Below are 20,214 nucleotides of genomic sequence, written 5' to 3' on the forward strand. Positions count from 1 at the left end.
GCATTCCCGGTGCATGCGCGAATGCTGGTACAAGGCCAGCAATGCGTATCTCCCACCCTGACCTGCCAGAAAAGTTGTAGGTTGCGATGGGAGAATTATGGCCTAGGTGTGTAGGTGAGGACAGTGCAGTTGATGTAGTCTATGTGGACTTCAGTAAGGCTTTTGACAAGATCCTGCATGGGTAACTGTTCAAAAAGATCAGAGCCCGTAAGATCAGGAGCAACTTGGCAAATTGGGTCCAAAATTCATTTTGTGGCAGAGGATAGTTTTTGTGATAGGAAGCCTGTATCTAGTGGTGTACCACAAGTTTCCCTTGCTGTTGGTAGTGTACATTAATGATCTGGATGTGAAAGTTATGATCTGTAAGTTTGTAGATGACACAAAAATTGGTGGCATGATAAATAGCAAGGAAGAATGCCTTTGTTAAAGGCCAATATAGACAGGCTAGTCAGATGGGAGGAGCAGTGCGCTGAGGCAGAGCAGGAAGGTGATGATGGAGCTGTGTGAAACACTGGTTAGGCCACCGCTAGAGTGCTGTGTGCAGTTCTGGTCACCACACTACAGGAAAGATGCAATTGCATTTGAAAAAGGTCAGAGGGTATTCACCAGGATGTTGCTATTGAGCCTGTTACTCTCAAACTTGGCAGGAAGGGTGAAGCCTCAACAAGAAAACCTAAAAAGAACTTTTGCAACAGGCGATCTGGTTCACATAAGGAACTTTGGGGCTGGTCCCAGATGGGTCTCTGGGGCCGTATCTTGCAAGGCCAAAGTTCAGGACAAAATCCTAAAGAAGCAATTGGACCATCTCAGAGCCAGGGTGTCCCTGTCCGAGCAGCCCCCCCCAATGGCCATGGAGATAGCTGCTGCCAGTGCCAGCCCTCAACTCAACGCTGTCTCCACGTTATCCCCTCCGGATAGTGAAGGTACAGACTCAAGGAAGGTCTCAGGGTCAAAATAAAAGTGAAAAGGGAATCCACATTAGTAGTCCTGTGGCATTCCCTCCAATAAAGAAGATCCCCTGTTCATTTTACACTGCCTGACCCAGCCTGTCTTCAATGGATCTCCAACTGAGTGCCAAGCAACAGAAAGGATCGCCTTGCAGTAGGGGTGCTGGGAGAGGTGCAGAACTAAGGAGGGAGGGATGTTAAGATACACGAGGCCACAGATGATCGTCAATAGATCTTCCTGTGGACTTCATAGAGCACGAGCTGCCTTATTGAGTGAGTGGAAGCCTGCCCAGTCGGAAGCTGTCACAGGGATATTTAAACCTTTTACTTTACCTGAACTGGAATTGCAGGTCCTGAGGTGTAGACTACCTGACTTCCCTCTCCTTTGGTGCACAATAAAGGGTATTGGTGATGGAAAATGGCATTTGGTTGAATTACTACAGCTGAATTAGTCAAGGGATGAAGAGACATAAAAGGAGAAATTAGAATAAAACTTCAACAAAGTCAATTTTTTACCTTTACAATCTGCAACAATCAAAACATGAATCAATGAGATTCCATATTTATAAGAATTACTAACTAATTAATTGACTGGCAATAATTAACACATCACATCACTTAAAAAGGTAATTATATTCGTGTGCTTGAATATTCATTTTAGTTTGTTGACTGGAATTGGTATCCACAATGCAAATACAGCAAATTTATCCAGCTCAAAGTACTTCAATGATAAAATAGGCAGCAAAGACCATTTGTGCAAAGGTAAAGGTGAAATGATGCAACTTAGACAGCAACACTTTGATTCCCATGATTAAGTATGCACCTTCTCATGCCTAAAGTTGTTGTGGCTATTGCACAAAAATAATGTTGAGTGCCCTTAGTCTCATTATTATTTTGCTTGGAAGTTTTATACTATCATGTTTTGCTGCAATGGATGTTGCACTTCAAATGTACCTGTATTGCCAACTGTGGAGCCAGCCAAAAGCATTTAATCTAATTACTGTCTTTCATCACATTTATTGTATGTCTCTGACTACACTAGCAGCATAAATGCCATTGATAAGGGATTGGATGCCTGTAAGATGATCTCAAAGAATCAGCCAAAAATAGTAGTATTGTGCAGAGAAAGTACAACTTGCATTCATAAATTAATTGCATGCTACCTAGTAGAAATATTTATATTTGTCTGATGTTTTTCCTAACTACATAGTAGGGACACTGCACTTCAAATTCACTCTGTAAAACTATTCAAACTTATGATTCAATGCGAGTCCAACCAGACGAAGACTGACATGTCACCAATCAACTATGTTAGAGGGAGTTGGAGATGCCTGCTGTGAAAGTGAATTGAATATGTCTAGCTGGTAAATGTTACAGTGGAGTTACAGAATGTTACTTCATTGTTAGTATATCCACGATTGAAAATGCACTTTAACTGGAGAGGGATGATAGCTTTCAATGTTGATGAGAGACTTGAAAGTTGTTGCTAGTGCCAACAACAAGTTTCACATTAAGTAACACAAAAATAATTTATATATGTACTTAATTGCATAATTAAAATTTACACAGAAAATGTACCTGTGTTTTAACATGTTTATGGAATTCTTATAAAATAAGAGAGGCTTATAAAGTGAGAAACTTGTGTTGGGACTAAAACATCATTCTCTATTTTTATAATGTATCATGATATAGATATATATCATCATAGCTAATTTATAAAATCTTAAAGAAAACTGACGAAGGCTCTAAAATGACTGAAGCATGGGTTGCCATGACTCAAACAAAAGGAATGTTCTGGCATTCAGAGAAACTGACACCTTATTATCTCCAAAGAAAAGCTAATGACCCTATTGAATGCAGAGATCAAATCCAAGGCTATTTACATCACAAAGGCCAGCTCTGACCAACAGAGGCTACCAGTCTGATAGGACAAAGGACCCTGAGACATTTTTCAAAATGATGAATGATTGAAACATTATCAATCTCAAGAATTCAGGCTAAGAAAAATACATAAATATAGAAGTGAATAACTATAGATGCTGGAAATCTAAAATAAAAACAAAATATGCTGGAAAAGGGACACCGTTAACATTTTAAGCCCACATGATTTTTCTTCAGAAGAAGAGTCTGAAAAAGAATCATAAAATGGGATTTTACAGCCTCGCTCATCCCGAAACTGTAAAAACCTGCCTGAGATTAGCGGATGTTTTTCGTGCTCTGCCCTTTGCCCGTTCTGATTTCCATGGTGGGCGGGGTGGTAAAATTCTGGTCGTACAAACTCAGAACAGCAAATCTGCTCCTCTCTCCACAGGTGTTGTCAGACCTGCTAAATTTTTCCAGTACTTTCTGTTTCCCACAAAGACGGTGAAATCTGTAATATTGCCTTGTGGAACTGAAAACTGCCTTCTTCCATCTAGCAAGCATCAGCTCTTTCCAGGTTTAACTGCCTGGCCATATCTACATTGCTTCTATTAGAGCATTTGAATTTTTGGACCACCGTCTACAAGACTAATTCATCTTTATGTGTCTATCCAATTGTGGAAGTCATTTCTGCATGAAAAATGAATTATCCAGCATCTGTTTTCAACCTGCCATCTCAGTGATATATTGCATTGAACTTTGATTTTGGACTCTGAACTCATGTGAAGGAATAATTCTTTAATTTATGTTCATTGCTCAGTAAACCCTTTTCTCCACTCCCCCTTCTTTTTCCATATGAGTGAAAAGGTTGTGACCTTTCCTTTTATGTTGGAGTGTGTGTGAATAAACTACCACTGAGCTTACCCTATCTTGATATTGCTGTGGAGTTGTTAGTAGAAATTCGTTCACACCAAAACTGAATGTTTGGGAAATATGCCGCCACTTATAAAGGGAGAAATCAAAATCAAAACATCTTTCTGTTTGTGGATGGGTAGTGAGAGGAGAGATCATTGCTTTTTAAATTAATCCTTCCCATCCAGAAAATCTGCCATAAGCTCTGGAATCCCTTCCCTAGACCTCTCTGCCTTCCTCTCCCCCTTTAAGGCACTCCTTAAAACCTATCTATTGACCGAAACCCATCCTAATATCTCCTTATATTTCTGTAGGGCATTTGCACAAAAATAATGTCGAGTACCCTTAGCCTTATTATTATTTTGGTTGGAAGTTTTATACTATCATGTTTTGCTGCAATGGATGTTGCACTACAAATGTACTTGTATTGCTAACGGTGACAAATGTTGTTTGATGATGCTCTTGTGAAGTCCCTTTTGACATTTTTATATTAAAATTGTTATATAATGCACTTAAAAATAAATTACCACAGCCACAATTCTAGCTGCCTTGGAGAATGAACTGGGTTGATGCAATTTTAGGCCAGCATCTACTTTGTGTGTTCATAGAATCATCGAATCATACAGTGCAGAAGAGGCCCTTCAGCCCCTCAAGTCTGCAGCAGCACATTAGAAACACCTGACTTCCACCTAATCCCATCTGGCAGCACTTGGCCCATAGCCTTAAAATGTTATGACATGTCAAGTACTCATCCAGGTACTTTTTAAAGGATGTGAGGTAACCCGCCTCTACCACCTTCCCAGGCAGTGTATTCCAGACTGTCACCACCCCTGGGCAAAACAGTTTTCCTTTCGCATCCCTCCTAAACCTCCTGCTGCTCACTTTGACCTTGTGCTATTGTAGGTATATGCCGTAAAGGTTACAAGTACTGTGCTAATGATGGAGGCATCTCATTTTGCTGTCTTGTATATGTATCCTGAAGGAAGAATCGCCAGTGGGGTTACTGCGTTCTTAGAAAAAATAAAGAAACTAACAAAACAGGAAAGAATATAGTTTACAAAGTTTCTCTACGGGCTGCTACGATTGTTGGTGTGTTTTGAAATAACTAGTGGACTAATGGAAGATTTAATTTTCTGACTGACCCCATGTATATGTTTCAACATGAAAAATGTAAGTTTCTTCATCAAACCACTTTATTTCACAGCATCTTGAAGATACAATTAGATAATAAAAATGCACTTAGGTGCATACTGAGGTCATGGAGCTGCCAGCAGCTTTCTGGTAAGTTACCTACACTGACGACAATGCTTAAGCACTATATCACATAGTCAGACACCACTGAATTTATCACAAATTCACACTATCAAATACTTTGAAAGAATGTTTGTTTTCTTTTTGAAATAATTAATATTAAATTCCCACTGATGTCCTGGAGGTATACAGAAATCTTGCCATTTTAATTCTAAACAACTAACTTATTTACATCAGATACTATAATTTTTTCATGAGGATGTGGTTCCTGGGCTTATCATCAGCTCTCAAATTATTTAGAAAGTCGAGATAAAGCCTGGATTATCTTTATTTATGTCAAATACATAAAGTAAATATATTTTTTTTTCCCAATTTGTGAGTTGGAACTTGAAAGATTCTTACCATGAGATATACTTGATTGTGTGTTTTCCCGGAAAACCTTTTGCACATAACACAAGCAGTAGGGGCTGCTTTGAAAAGGAATTACTTTGAAGAATTGCAATATCCATCTAATTCAATCTTTCCCCACTTTATTTCACCTTGAATTTCTTCTCCTTTGTATGAGCAGTATTTCTAACTTTTTAACTTTATTTATTCAATTCATTTTTGTGATGTTCTTGCCTTTTTAAAATTATTTTCCTGTTAAGTACAAGAATGTTTCTAGATTGTGGGTGGAACTTCCCATTCCAGGATGGAATTCTCCCATCCCACATGCACCAGGTTTGGTGGTGGGCAGGAGCACACAGACAATCTAACAGGAGCCAAAAAGGTAGAAACCCACCGCTGGAAAATCATACTGCAATTCTCTTAATGGCAGGATAATGGCGAGTTGGTCTTCCTGCTGGACTGGTGGTGACGATGGCATTTGCATTCATTGCCATCTCATGAATCTCCATCATGGGCTTTACTCTGTCGAGTGACTGTTGAAACTCTGCCCAATGTTCCTCTACCTCCCTTTGCACCAGTGAGATGGCAGCTGCTTCCAGAGGTTTGTCAACTGCCTGGGACAGAGAAGGTGGCTGGTCTCCAACAGCCCGAGTACCACAGACCTGAGCTGTCAATGTGTCCGACTCCCACTGGGACATATATGTGAGGTGTTCTTGGTCTTCGCCAGCGAGTTTTGCAGCAGCCTCTCGAACAGGGTGAGGCTGATGGTCTCTGCTGCCCCTCACCCCAGTTTGGGCTGAATTATTGTGCAGGAGTTTGGTCTGTGTGGGAACAAAAAATGATGTGGTCAGAGGGGATGGGGCAGAATTTAGGTGAAACACAGGTCTTGTGTGTAGAAAATCCTCCCCAGAAGGGACAGTGATTGGAGTTTGAGCAACAAGACAGATGGGGTGGTAGTGTTGTGAAGGGTTTTTTGAGAGAGTGAGTGTTGATATCTGTCATCCGCAAATGGATGTGTGAGATCTGTGAAATCGTTGTTTGAGCACAGTATGCCTTGCTGAGAGTTTGATGAGGGAAGGAGCTGAGAGAGGACGTACCCTGGCAGAAAAATAATACCATTTATCAGCTTCCCGCACTGGATGGGGCTTTGCAGACAGGTGCCAGTCAAGCTGACCTCCTGGGTAACGAAGGCAAGGTTCATGTATTTCTTCTGAGTTGTCCGGAGAGCCTTGATTCCCTAAATAAGGGTGTGGAAAGCTAATGCTGCTTTCTTCTTGAAGGCTACTGGCCTTTTGCTTCTGGGTTGCTGCTACTTGGTCTGGTGAAGACAAATGAGTTGGAGAAAGTGATACAAATGTGCTGGACTGGTATTTAAGTATGGCACTGCAACCTTTGAATTCGCTAGCTGACAGCAGATGGACGCCTGCCAAGTGGTCTGGAAGGGAATTCACCTCTGCATAATTAATGAGGTTTCAATTGCAGAACCTGGCACAGGATCTTGCCATTCTGGCCAGTGGGAAAAACACTGCCAGAGACTGCAGAGCGTCAAAATGGGAGAATTTCAAAGGCAGAAGTGAAAGTTGGAGTGACTTCCTCTGGAGAATGGGGCAGCTGAACACATGGGAGCTTACTCTATTCAACTCATTAACTATGAAGCCGTGAGGGGCACATCAAATCTTGTTTTCTGCCCACCACCCCATCACCTCAGATGCCAACTTCCAGGTGCCCAGGCAGCTAATCCCTCACGGACCAGAAACACCAGATTCCACTGAAGAAAATGTCAGGGAGGAAGCAGCAGCTTTCAGCACTACAGTTCAGCATGGTGTCCCTGGAAACACACCTCCAGTCAGTTGAGGAGAGGGGGGAAGGTCCTATTTAAGGGGCAGGTGCAAGAGGCTCTAATTACGGTGGCCAGGAAGAGGTCAGCAGGGTAGTTAGTACTTAGGGCCCAAAGGAGGACTTCCACACAGGAGAGTCAAACTTTTCCACACTGCAAGCTCATATTCTCAAACATACGAGTCCACAGAGGTTTTATACACAATCAGTGTTGATTTTTTTTTGTATTTTTTCAAAGGACTAGAGCAATGGGCATTTGTTCTGCTCATTCCTAATTACCCTTAAGAAGATGATGGGAAGCTGTCTTCTTGAACCATTGTAGTCCATCTGAAGCAGATGACCCAGAGTGCTGTGAGAGAGGGAGTTCCATAGTTTTGACATAGCAACAGTGAAGGGACAGCAATGCAGTTCAAAGTGATAATAGCATGTGGTTTGGAGGAGAAATTGTAGGTCAAAATGTTCCCATGTGCCTGATACCCTTGTTTTTCCTAGATGGTAGAGGTCACAGGTTTGGAAGAAGTCTTTTGAGTTGCTGCAGTACATCTTGCAGATGCAGTGACACTACTGCCATTGTGCATTAGTACTGGAGGGAGTGAATGTTTGTGAATAGGGTGTCAATCAAGCAGGCTCCTTTGTCCTGGATGGTGTTGACCTTCTTGAGGGTTGTTGGAGCTTCACTCTTACAGGCAATGGAGAATATTCCATTACACTCCTGACTTGTACCGTGTTGAATATTGACAGGCTTTGGGGAGACAGGCAGTGAGTTAATCTCAACAGGATTCATAATATCTGACCTGTTTCTGTAGCCATAGCATTTATATGGTTTAGTTCAGTTTTTTGTCAATGCTAACCTCTGAGTTGTTGACAATGGGGATGGTGATGTTATTGAATATCATGGAGAGATGTTTCTCTTTTGTTGGAGTTGCTCATTTTTTGGCACACGTGACACAAATGTTACATATCAGCTCAAGTTTGAATGTTGCCCAGCACCCCAGCATATGAGCATGGAATGCTGCAATTACTGAGATGCCACAAGTCTTGCTGAACATTGTGCTTTAATCAGCAACCACTCCTATTTCTGATGATGGATGGAAAATTATTGATGAAGTAGCTAAAAGATGATTGGAACTTGGGAACTACCCTGATAATGTCCTGCAGTGATGTCCTGGGTCTAAGGTGAATGACCTCCAACAACCACAAGTCGGACCACAGAGAGAAATCATGGTGTTTCTCTTATCTCCAGGCCCCTCAGGAATGTCTGCGCATCAGAACTTTTAAGAGAGCAGAGGACAATGATTGAATGGTTCACAGTTGTCATCTTTCATGATCAGCAACTCTGAAAACTCTGCAGTTTGCTGCTTTTCACAATGTCATATTTTCAATTTCTACTGTACACCACAACTTAATCACAGTATCTCATCACCTCAAATACTCATAAAAAGCACCAAGAAAGAATGAGAAAATAGGTAAACAGATAAAAATGACAAGATTTAAGTCAACAAAGAAGACTGTTGAGAATTGTCAAAATAAAAAAAAATCACATTGCTACAGAAAATGGTGTGCTGGCGCTGAGAAAATGCATATCAGTTCATGGAAATGGCAGAGTGCGATTGCCATGTAGTTTGCGCATATAACTCATCCCAATTGTGTATAATGGTTTAAGGACCTCAGGAGAACAAGGAAACCGAGCACAAAAAGATAGCTTGCTCCCAGGGACTAAAGAAAAAAGTAGTGCAGTATAAATCAGGTTACTGATTCACTGTTAGCCCATTACACATCCTGTTCTCCTCACCCCAAAAATCCTGCTCACAATAAACTGCCAGAAGCAATAAAATAAACAGAATTCCAGCCCTGATTCCGCCCTCTGTTCACAAGATAATTATAGGTGACAAACACTCTAGCCCAACTCATCCCATCCATCCCAGGATAATATATAAACATATGTTTACAAGCAGGAGTAGGCCATTCAGCCCCTCCAGCCTACTCTGTCATTTGATAGTATTGTCTACATTATATCAGTGATTACAATTCAAAAGTACTTAACTGGCTGTAAAATGACTTGGGACATTGTGAAAGGTATTACATAAATGTAGGTTTTGTCTTTCTTTCATTACAGCTGCATGCAGTAGGCAGAATGACTGTAGCAATGATGAAATTGGATGTCCGATGCTGAGTCTCAAAGTCAAATTGTTCACAGAGCAATTGACTGGTGTTGGGAAAATTGCTACAAAGGCAACACCAAATTTACAAAACAATTCTGCAGCTCACCATCCACTAATAACCCCTCCAAGCACTCCCTCCCCTGTATTTTCCCAACACCACCTCTAACAGAATCTTTCTCTAACAGAAATCTTTGTCTCTTCACTGGACACAGGCGAGGTCCCAGAGGATTGGAGGATAGCAAATGTGGTCACATTATTTAAGAAGGGTAGCAAGGATAACCCAGGTAATTATAGGCTGGTGAGCTTGACATTCATGGTAGGGAAATTGTTGGAGAAGATTCTTAGAGATAGGATATATGCACATTTAGAATGGAATAATCTCATTAGCAATAGACAGCATGGTTTTGTACAAGGGGGGGTCATGCCTCACAAACTTGGTTGAGTTTTTTTGAGGAGGTGACAAAAACGATTGATGAGGGAAGGGCCATGGATGTCGTCTATATGGATTTTAGTAAAGCGTTTGACAAGGTCCCTCATGGCAGGCTGGTGCAAAAGATTAAGTCTCACGGGATAAAAGGTGAGCTAGCTAGATGGGTGGAGAACTGGTTTGGCCATAGAAGACAAAGGATAACAGTGAGGGAGGTCTTTTTCCGGTTGGAGATCAGTGACTAGTGGTGTTCCGCAGAGCTCTGTACTGGGACCTCTGCTGTTTGTGAAATATATAAATGATTTGGAAGAAGATGTAGCTGGTGTGATCAGTAAGTTTGCAGACAACACAAAGATTGCTGGAGTTGCGGATAGTGATGAAAATTGTCAGAGAATACAGCAGGATATAGATAGGCTGGAAAATTGGGCAGAGAAATAGCAGATGGAATTTAAGATGTAGAGATGCCGGCGTTGGAATGGGGTAAACACAGTAAGAGGTCTCACAACATCAGAGACCGAATGCCCAGTTTTTTTTTAGTTTTTTTTAAACTTTATTCCAATCCAATCAAGTCAAATTAAACCCAATTCAGAGTCCCAACAAGTTGGGACATTCCCGATCCAAGCTGACAAGACAGGGCTCTCACCTCCTGTCTTGGGCTTGATCTACATGATCCAAGCTGACTGGAGTAGGTGTAGCTCCTCCTCCAGGGCTTGATCTTATTTGCATCTTAGCCAAATGGCCGAGATGCCGCTTTAAAAAATTGCTTCAAATGAAGCTGAAATGTAACCTAATGACTTCAACCAAGTGCAGCATGTCGATACTACACTTGATCTTAGCCAAAAGGCCGAGCTAATGCTACGTCCACTCACATTGTCTGCATCTTTAAGACTTGAACAACAGGTTAGCTGCAAAGACTTGCATTCTAATCAGTACTCTGTAAACTGTGTGTGACTTTACATACCTTTCTCTGATCAGAACCTTCCACACAGCTGACGAACGAACACCATTTCCAAAATCTTGTGGGATTACTATCAAATAAATTGGTTGGACTTAAACCTGGTGTTGAGACTTCTTACAGATGAACTTAATCCAGATAAATGCGAAGTGATGCATTTTAGTAGATCTAATGTAGGGGGGAGCTATACAATAAATGGTAGAACCATCAGGAGTATAGACACACAGAGGGACCTGGGTGTGCAGGTCCACAGATCCCTAAAAGTGGCAGCACAGGTGGAGAGGGTGGTGAAGAAGGCATATGTCATGCTTGTCTTTATTGGACAGAGCATAGAGTATAAAAGTTGGCATATGATGTTGCAGCTATAGAACGTTAGTTAGGCCACATTTGGAATATCCAGTTTTGGTCGCCACACTACTAGAAGGACGTGGAAGCTTTGGAGAGAGTACAGAAAAGGTTTACCAGGATGTTGCCTGGTATGAAGGGTCTTAGCTATGAGGAGAGATTTGGCAAACTGGGGTTGTTCTCCCTGGAAAGACGGAGAATGAGGGGTGACTTAATAGAGGTGTATAAAATTATGAAGGACATAGATAGGGTGAACAGTGGGAAGCTTTTTCCCAGGTTGGTGGTGACAAACACAAGGGGTCACAAGTTCAAGTTGAGGGGGGCAAGGTTCAACACAGATGTCAGGGGGACGTATTTTACACAGAGGGTGGTGGGGCCTGGAATGCACTGCCAAGCAAGGTGGTTGAGGTGGACACACTGGGATTGTTTAAAACTCATCTAGATAGCCACATGAACAGACTGGGAATAGAGGGATACAAACAAATGGTCTAGTGGGGCGCATGAGCAGCACAGGCTTGGAGGACTGAAGGTCCTGTTCCTGTGCTGTATTGTTCTTTCTTCACCATCCTCCCCTCACTCCCCCTCAAACTGTCAGTCCCAACCTCTCCCATCCGCCACCCTCCAATCTCCCCAACTCCCCGAAACATCATGACCTAGCTTTCATCCTCCTCTAATCTCCCCCTCTTGCTTTCAACCTCACCAACACCCTGAACTCCTCCAATCCTCAACCCTCTAACCTCCCTACTACCAACCTCCTCCAACGCCTCCGAATTCATCTTCAACCTTCCCCAACCCCACCCCCATATTCCCTGTCTCCAATACCCAAAATTCCCTCCAAACTTCCCCCATATCCCCACCTTTCCTCAACTCCCCAACCCCACCTTTCCCCAAGCCCCCATATCCCCACTTTCCCCAACCCCCTCCTTCCCCTCAGATCCCTTCTTCCCCAACTTCTCCCAAACTTCCCTGTAACCCCCGCCAAGCTACCCTCTAACCAGCCATGCCCCTCCCTCCACACCATCTCCAACCTTCCCTCAAACTCCTGCTCCTCCCCTTTGTGTTTTCTGAGCAGGCTTTTCTGTGAGTTGAAATTGTGAAGTTGCCTTAAGGTTGACAGCAGCAGTGACTAATGAAATCGACCTGACATTGACAGAACGGCTTACAAAATATCAAGAGTCCTTGGCCTGACAGATCCAATTTAAAGTTTGTCTTTCAAGTCTGGCGCTTTGGATGTTCAGTTCATGGTGGATGATGAGAAACTGGAACACTGAGCCTAGGCCCGGGCCTCCTGCCGGACCCCAGGCCCCCGTGTTTGGCACTATCTGCACACTCCTCCCTGGGCTCCAGATTCAGCCATTTGCTATTGCTTCACCCAATGGGGTGTTTTCCCTTCATTCCCATTGACTCCAGTTTTTGGTAAGGTTTCTTTATGCCACAGTGTGTCAAACGCTTTGTTAAGGGCAATCATCCTCACATTACTTGAGTTCAGTTTTTTATTCATATCTGGAATGAGGCTGTAATAAGGTCAGAGGCTAAGTGACCCTGGTGGAAAACAAGCTGAGCATCAATGTGCAGGTTATTGCTGAGTAAGTGCCGCCTATAAGTAAAGTCACCATATTCCCAGATGACCATAGGCTGCTCTCCCCTTTGAGGGGGAGACAGAGAGCTGATTGGTGGTGATTTTAACCTAAGGATCACCACATCTCACATGAGGGGCAAGGCTAAGAAGGCAGGCTTTCATGTACAACCTCAGCCAGTATGGCAATTGAACCCACATTGTTGGCGTCGTTCTGCATCACTAGCCAGCTGTCCAGCCAACTGAGCTAAACTGACCCCCAAACTGAGGAACGTCATGCAATGCGAGGAACTGCAGGCTGCAGAGACCGCATAGGAATATAGGAAAGAAGCAGGCCAAATCAGGCCATCAAACTTGCTCCAACATTCAATTAGATCATGGGTCATCATCGGCTTCAGCACCGTTTTCACACATGATCCAGCTAACACTTGATGTACTTTGTCTCCATAAATCTATCGATCTCTGTCTGGATCATGCTCAAATGATTGAGCTCCCATAACTGGGGTAGAGAATTCACCACCCTCAGTGAAAATATTCCTTTTCATCATAGTCATAAATGACCTACCCCTTATCCTGAACTTATGTCCTCAGGTTTTAGACTCACCAACCAGGGGAAAACAACTTATCCACATCCTCCTGTCAAGTGGTCAGAATTTTGTAAATTTTAATGAGGTCACCCATCATTCGTCAAAACTCAAGGGAAGACAGACAGTCATCCCAATCTGCCCTCATAGATAATCCCACCATCCCAAGGATTAATCTTGTGAGCCTTTGTTGTGCTCACTACCTGGAAGCTTATGCTTTCTTAGATAAGGGAACCAAAATGATACAAGGTTCTATACAACTGTAGCAGGACATCTTTATTCTTGTCCTCAAACACCTTGCAATGGAGACCAACATAATAGTTGCCGTCCTGATTGTTTGCCTTACCTGCATGCTAACTTTTAGTAACTCGTGACCAATGACACCAGTGACACCCAGGTTCCCTTGCACCTCCATACTTCCCAACCTCTCTAAGAAATATTCTAGTTTTTTTTCTAGCGAAGTGAATTACTTCACACTTATTCACGTTATATTCATTTTCTGGTCCATTCACTTAGCCTAACCATTTGCCTTGAAATTTCCTTGCATCTCCCTCACAATTAATGTTCACCACTAGTTTATCATCAGCAAATTTGGAAATAATACAATTGGTCACCACATTCAAATCATTTTAGATTTTGAACATTTGTCAACCTAACATTGATCCAGGTGTTCCTTCACTAGTAACAGCCTGCCACCCTGAGAATGATCCATTTATTCATACTCTCTTCTTTCTGTCTGTTAACCAATTCTCAATCTATATCAGTATATTTCCCCTAATCCTATGCACTCTAATTTTATTCACAAATCTTCTGAGATAGAAGACAATGTATTAAGATGGATAGAAAACTGGTTAACAGACAGGAAACAAAGAGCAGGAATAAACAGGTCATTTTTCAAGAGGCAGGCAATGACCAATGGAATACAGGAATCAGTGCAAGGACGTATTCACAATGTCTATTAATGAATAATTTAGATTAGGGAACTAAAACGTACTGCGTGAGACTTTGCAGCCTCCCAACTGCATGTTTCCCAGAGGTGGAAGGTGGCGTGTTGTTTGCTAGTGGCAGGATTCTCTGGTCTCACTGTTGTCAGAGGGATTTCCCATTGATCTCACCACATAATACCATGAAACCCGTGCGCAGAGGTGCACTTTTGGTGGGACCAGAGAATCTGCTGGTATAAATAGCCAGAGAATTGCTGATGACACAAAGCTGGGTGTGACGGTGAGCTGTGAGGAGGATGCAGAGATGTTTTAGTGTGATATGGACAAGTTAAGCAGGTGGACAAATGCATGGCAGTATAATGTGGATAATTTGGTAGCAAATACAGGAAAGCGGGTTATTATCTGAATAGCTATAAATTGAGACGGGGGAGTTTTACAGTCACTGAAAATGAGCATACAGGTACAGCAGGTGAAGGAGCCAAATGGGATGTTGGCCTTCATAGCAAAAGGATTCGAATTCAGGAGGAGGGAGGTCTTGCTGAAGCTATGCTGAGCCCAGGTGAGACTATAGCTGAAATATTCTGTGCAGGTTTTGTCTCCTTACCTGAGGAGACATGTTCTTGTTATGGAATGCAGTGAAAGTTTACCAGATGGATTCCTAGGATAACAGGTCTGACATATGAGAAGAGATCCAGTTGTTGGGATTATATTCATTGGAGTTTAGTAGAATGAGGGGAGGGAAATCTCATGGAAACCTATAAAATTCTAACAGGTCTAGACAAGGTAAATGTAGGAAGATGTTCCCAATGGTGGGGGAGTCCGGAACCAGGGGTCACAGGCTAAGGATTTGAGGTAAACCATTTAGCACTGAGATGAGGAGAAATTGTGGTGGAGAATTCCACAGGATCATCAAAAAAAAGTTGAGGTCAAAGCATTGTATGTTTACAAACAGGAATTTAATATAGCTCTTAGGGCAAAAGCGTATGTAGGGAAAGAGGGAACAGGCTACTGAGCTGGATGGTCAGCCATGATCATGAATGGTTTTGCAAGCTCGAGGGGATGAATAGCCTATTCCTCCTTCTCTTTTCAATGTTTCTATGTTTCAGTATTGTAGTGTATTGTCCCAACCACCGTAGACAACTTGCTCATCATCTCTTCCTAATTTCCTCTCCAAGTTTACAGCACTAGTTTCAGAATGAACTATATCGCATTCTAATTTAATGCAAAAAAATTCTACATTATACTCACTATTTCTCAAAAGGCTCTTTTACAGCAAGGTTATTAATTAGCCCTTTCTTATACACGACAGTAAGTCTAAAACAGCCTAATCCTGAGCTGGTTCCCCCAAGTACTGTTCCAGAAATCCATCTTGTACACACTCCAGCAATTGCTCTGCCACAGGATTAGTGCTGAATTTGCTAACCCAGTCAGTGTGTGAATTGAAATTATCTACTATTATTTTATTACCAATATTACGGTCATCTCTAGTTTCCTGATATATATATTAGCACTACAGTTTGGTGGCCTATAAACATGTGGAGATGCTGGACTGCAATAAGCACAGTAAGAAATCTCACAACACCAAGTTAACAGCCAACAGATTCATTTGGCAGCACTAGCTTTTGGACCCTCAAGCTCCTTCTTCAGGTGAGTGAGGACTTGAGTTCAAAAACAGGGCATATAAAAACACAATTTATATGATACTGGTTGGAATGTGAGTCTTTACAGATAGCCAAGTCTTAAAAGGTATAGACAATGTGAGTGGAGAGAGCGCCAAGCACAGGTTAAAAAGAGGTGCGTATTGCCTCCAGCCAAGGCAGTTAGTGAAATTTTGCAAGCCCAGGCAAGTTGTAGGGATTACAGAAGGTGTGACATGAACCCAAGATCCTGGTTGAGGCCATCTTCATGTGTGTGGAACGTGGCTATCAGTTTCTGTTCAGTGACTCTGTGTTGTCGTGTGTCAGGAAGGCCGCTTTGGAGAACGCTTACCCAAACAACAGAGCTGAATGCCCGTGGCTGCTGAAGTGTTCCCCGACTGGAAGGGAACACTCCTGCCTGGTGATTGTTGAGTGGTGTTCATTCATTCATTGTCATAGCGTCTGCATGGTCTTCCCAATGTACCATGCCTCAGGACATCCTCTCCTGCAACGTATCAGATAGACAAGGTTGGCCGGGTCGCAAGAGTATGTACCATGTACCTAGTGGGTGGTTTCTCATGAGATGATGGCATCCGTGTTGATGATCTGGCACGTCTTGCAGAGGTTGCTGTGTCAGGCTGTGCGATGATGTCGTGGTCACTGTTCTCCTGGAGGCTGGGTAGTTTGCTGTGGACAATGGTCTGTGTAAGCTTGCAAGGTTGTTTGGGGGCAAGAAGTGGGGGTGCGATGAAGGCTTTGGCAAGATGTTTGTCTTCATCGATGACATGTTGGAAGTTCTGGATGTGTCATAGCTTCTCCGCTCTGGGGAAATACTGGACGACAAAGGGTACTCTGTCCTCCATGTCCCGTGTTTGTCTTCTGAGGAGGTTGGTCCATGACGAAGTGGATGAGTTGTAGAATTGCATCTGGAGATTGGCAGTTGCCGGCACTGAGTACTGAGGCAGTTGCAGCAATGCCATCATCATGGGGAATGCTGGTGTAGAGTGCTAAAACATCCATTGTAATGAGGAATGCTCCTGGTTCAACTGCTCCATGTGTGCTGAGTTTCTGTAGGAAGTCCATAGTCTCACGACAGAAGCCGGCAGTTCATTGAATTATGGGTTTCAGGATGCCCTTGATGTAGCTGGAGCGGTTCTCACACATGGCTGCATTGGCCAATCTCTAGATGCAATTTTACAACTCATCCACTTCATCCTGGACAACAATGTCTTCACCTTCAACAACCAGTTCTTCATCCATACACACAGAACAACCATGAGGACCAAATTCGCACCTCAATATGCCAACATCTTCATGCAGAGGCTCGAACAAGACTTCTTCACTGCACTGGATCTTCAACCAATGCTATACACTAGATACATCGATGACATTTTCTTCCTTTGGACTCATGAACAGTCATTAAAACGACTATGTGATAACATCAACAAGTTCCTTCCCACCATCAGCCTCACCATGGACTACTCTCCAGAATTGGTTGCATTCTTGGGCACACCCATCTCCATCAAAGACGGTCACCTCAGCACTTCACTGTGCCACAAGCCTACGGATAACCTCACGAGGTTCCATGCCTCCAGCTTCCACCCGAAACACGTTGAAGAAGCCATCCCTTATGGACAACCCCTCCATATACACAGGATCTGCTCAGATGAGGAGGATCGCAACAGACACCTACAGACATTGAAAGATGACCTCATAAAAATAGGATATGGCATTCAACTCATCGATCGACAGTTCCAATGTGCCACAGTGGAAAACCACACCGACCTCTTCTGAAGATAAACACGGGACACGATGGACAGAGTACCCTTCGTTGTCCAGTACTTCCCCGGAGTGGAGAAGCTACGACATCTTCCCTGGGGACTGCAACATGACGGCAAACATCTTGTCAAAGCCATCCCCACACCCCCACTTCTTGCCTTCAAGTAACTGCACAACCTCAAACAGACCATTGTCTGCAGCAAACTACCCAGCTTTCAGGAGAACAGTGATCACAACACCATACAACCCTGCCACAGCAACGTCTGCAAGACATGCTGGATCATTGACATGGATGCCATTATCTCACGTGAGAACACCATCCACCAGGTACACATTACATACTCTTGCGACTCGATCAACATTGTCTACCTGATATGCTGCAGGAAAGGATGTCCCAAGGCATGGTGCATTGGAGAGACCATGCAGACGCTATGGCAACGAATGAATAAACAACGACTGAATCAACAATCACCAGGCAGCAGTGTTCCCTTACAGTCAGGGAATACTTCAGCAGTCATGGGCATTCAGCTCTGAATGTCCAAAAGACCAGCCATATGAGGTGAGTGTGCAAACAAACAGCTGGATGGAATGTTGTATTTTCTGCTTGATCCATTTAATGACAAAAATTAAACAGGAGAAAAAAGTTATGGTCTGAAGTGTAGATTTAAAGTCATCCAGATCACGTTAAAAGTCACTAGTATTGTAAACCCCACCACTAATCTTGGTACTCTGCTGATGTGTTACCCAATAAATTGTGCGAGCACTGCCAAAATACATCCATATGCTCACCTTGCATTTTGGCCAACTTCACCTCATTCAACATACACTTCAATACCTCAGGAATAATGGTTTCAATAGCATTTGATTGACCCCATTGAGTACTAATGCAAATACATTAATATGCTAGCCAAAGCATGGAAGAGTAGAACATTATGAAGTTAGTGTTGGTATATGCTCTTCTACAGATCTGGAATCCAGGTGATTACACATCTTAATGGACGGTTAAATAGAGGGGAAATGATTATTAAAAAATATTAGGCTTGCAAGAGGAAGATAAACTGGCTTTGAGGAAGTAAAGGTCAGCTTTGTAGAGCGTAATGCATGGCTCAACATTTCAGATGCTTGGAGATTTCTCAAAGGCTGTAACATCAAAGTGATGCAGCATGAAAATTTAGCAGTTGGGGGAAGTATAATTTAGATTGCTTTATCTGTGCCTTACTTTTTATTTGATTCATGTATTAGTATTATGGTGAGATGGAATGTTGGTAATTACTTTCCTTTGCTGTTTATTTATTGTGATCAATGAATAAATGAAAAAGTATATAATGGATATCGCTTACCGCACAGGAGAATAACATCAAGGACGAATGTGAATATGTTATGCAGCCTAATTATTCTCATGTCCAAAGTGAGGCTGAATGTCACAGATAAGGTGTCAAATTTAGAAGGAAAAAAGTTAAAGATGCTGCAAGAAAAAACATAAAACTCATAATAAAACACAGTGGGTCACTAAAAAGCTCAAAAAATCCTGTTCCATTTTAGGGATTCAACCAAAATGGAATGACAGCATATAATTAAATTTCAAAGTTCATCTCTTAATAATCATAAAACTCAAAAATTTGATGCGCCAAGACTGAAAAGTTTATTATACATTCAGCAACTTTTATCACTTCACAGACGCAAAACAGTAACTCTATTTTTTCTCTCTCCACAGATGCGGCCAAACTTGCTAAGTTTTTCCAGCATTTTCTGCTTTTGCACCGCTTCAGTTGGAGACAGGTTAAATTTCACGGGAAATGATTGCCTGACACTATTAAAATAAATAGTGTGACACAGAAATTGGAACGTGTAACAAATCATAAAACCTGAAATCCAGCAGACAAATCCTGAAACATCATGTGGAGTTTATCACAGTGAGGCCATGATATATTATTTTATAATAAGCGAGAATTAGTGCTATCATGGAATCCCTTAAGTGCTCATTGAGTCTGCACAAACTCTTTGACATCCTACCCAAGCCCTTTCCCCTGCCCTTTCCCTGCAACCCCATACAATGGAAGCTCAAATTGTATTAGATGGCATTTTGGGAATTTTACTTATTTATTAAATGGAAATCCATAATTGTGACCAATTCCCAACCAAAAATTCAAATGAAGGACATTGATCAATGTCTGTGTGGAGTTTGCACATTCTCCCCATGTCTGCGTGATTTTCCTCTGGGTGGTCTCCCACAGTCCAAAGATGAACAGGTTAGGTGAATTGGCCATGCTAAATTGTCCATGAGTGTGAAGGGATTAGGAAGGTAAATATGTGGGGTTATGGGGATAGGACCTGGGTGGATCATTGTCAGTGCAGGCTTCTTGGGTTGAATGGCCTCCTTCTGCACTGTAGGGATTCCATGATTCCGTGATATTGTATATCTTTTGTCAATGTAATTAATCTCTTGCCACTTACTACTTTTAAGGCCCGAATATGCAAAAAATGCAAAGTGCAAATGATGCATCTGATGAGAAGTAGCTTCTTGACACACAGCAGCACTAGAACTTGGGATTTCATCTTAACCTTATGCAACACTGAAAACTCATCTTGTGGTTTAAATTTATTTATAAATA

Source organism: Carcharhinus amblyrhynchos, chromosome 3 (assembly GCF_965287045.1).
Source record: "Carcharhinus amblyrhynchos chromosome 3, sCarAmb.v2.hapA, whole genome shotgun sequence".
Lineage (NCBI taxonomy): Eukaryota > Metazoa > Chordata > Chondrichthyes > Carcharhiniformes > Carcharhinidae > Carcharhinus > Carcharhinus amblyrhynchos.